This window comes from Panthera tigris, chromosome D2 (genome assembly GCF_018350195.1).
Source record: "Panthera tigris isolate Pti1 chromosome D2, P.tigris_Pti1_mat1.1, whole genome shotgun sequence".
Classification (NCBI taxonomy): Eukaryota; Metazoa; Chordata; class Mammalia; order Carnivora; family Felidae; genus Panthera; species Panthera tigris.
Window position 1 is genome coordinate 1,265,199 of NC_056670.1, and position 1,813 is coordinate 1,267,011.

Here is a 1,813-nt window from a genome sequence, read left to right on the forward strand (position 1 = left end):
ACCGGACAAGAAGCCAAATAAAACACCTCAAAAGTTATTTCTTTGTGTGACTCAGTGATCTGGTCAGATAATACAGGCAGATGGCCCTTTATTTTTCTCTCCTTAAAATGATTGTGTTCATGAGACTGCCCCTTCCAGTTTAAAATACTTCATTTACTCCCTGGTGTGATTCCATCCTGTGCAGCTGTTCTCTGGAACAGAAGTCGTTTATCCCCATCCGCCCTCTCTCCCACCTAAATGCATGCCACCATACCATGGAAGCTTTGAAGGAAATGGACATGAGTCCCAGAACTACCTTTTTGGTTGTGAACTGAAGGCTGACAATGATTATCACTTTAATGTGGATAAGGTTGGAAACGAGCACCAGTCATATTTAAGAATGGCCTGTGCAGGGGCTGGTGCAAAGGAAGGATTGAACGTTGTTGAATCAGAGGCAATGAATTACTATGGCAATCCAATCAAAATCACACTGGCAACTTTGAAAATGTCTGTCCAGCCGACGGTTTCCCTAGGGGGCTTGGAAATAATACCACCTGTGGTCTTACAGTTGAAATGTGATTCAAGGCCTGTGCACACTAGTGGACAGAACTTTATAGCTGTGGAGGATGATGCAGAGTCAGAAGAGGAAGAGGGAAGGGGATATGAAACTCCTTGGTATATTTGGAAAGCGTTCTGCTCCTGAAAGTGGCAGCAAGTTTCCACAGAGAAAAGTAAAACTTGTTGCTGATGAAGGTGATGATGATGATGATAAAGATGATGATGAAGAAGATGATGATGAAGAAGATGTGAAGATGATGGTGATGGTGGTGATGGTGACGAGGAGGAAACTGAAGACAAGGCTCCAGTGAAGAAATCTATACAAGATACTCCAGCCAAAAATGCACAAATATCAAACCAGAGTGGAAGAGACTCAAAATCATCAACACCAAGATCAAAAGGTCAAGATCCTTCAAAAAATAGGAAAACATTCCCAAAATACTGAAAGGGCCTAGTTCCATAGAAGATATTAAAGCAAAAACTGGCAAACAAGCATAGACAAATGTGGCCCTCTTCCCAAAAGTGAAGGCCAAATTCATCAATTATGTGAAGAATTGTTCTCCAGATGACTGACCAAGAGGCTATTCAAGGCATCTGGCAGTGCAGGAAGTCTCTTTAAGAAAACAGTTTAAGTAGTTTGTTAAAATTTTCAGTCTTGGGGCGCCTGGGTGGCTCAAGCGGTTGAGCTTCTGACTTCGGCTCAGGTCATGATCTCACGGTCTGTGAGTTCGAGCCCCGCATTGGGCTCTGTGCTGACAGCTCAGACCGTGGAGCCTGCTTCGGATTCTGTGTCTCCCTCTCTCTCTGACCCTCCCCCGGTCATGCTCTCTCTCTGTCTCAAAAATAAACATTGAAAAAAATTGTTTTCAGTCTTACTTCATTTCTGTAACAGCTGATATCAGGCTGTCCTTTTTATACTACAGAGTGAGGACTTTCCCTGTGACATCTGATCAATGTTGTCCAGGTTCCATTACCAAGAATGTGTTGTTCAAACTTCCTGTTCATTTTTAAACATGGAACTCTACCCTTTGCTTGGGTTCTGGTACATACGGACTGTTAGACAGGATGTGGTGGTGGTCAGACAAATAGAAATGGTGGGGAGACAAAAATGTGCATGTGAAATAAACTCAGTATTTTAATAAAGCAAAATTAAATCATTTAAAATTTAAAATACTAATACTCCCCTGAATTCATATTTCCCTTTCAAAAACTATAAACCAAACACATGCTTCTTACAAAAATCCCAGATAGCACGAGTCCTCCTCAACCAGTGATG

The 1,813-nt window shown here is 42.0% G+C and overlaps 1 pseudogene; it reads left to right on the top strand.

Annotated features, from left to right (window-relative positions):
* Window positions 1–364: 364 nt before the first annotated feature.
* On the top strand, window positions 365–1,156 carry LOC102967672 (annotated as a pseudogene).
* The last annotated feature ends 657 nt before the right edge of the window (window positions 1,157–1,813 follow it).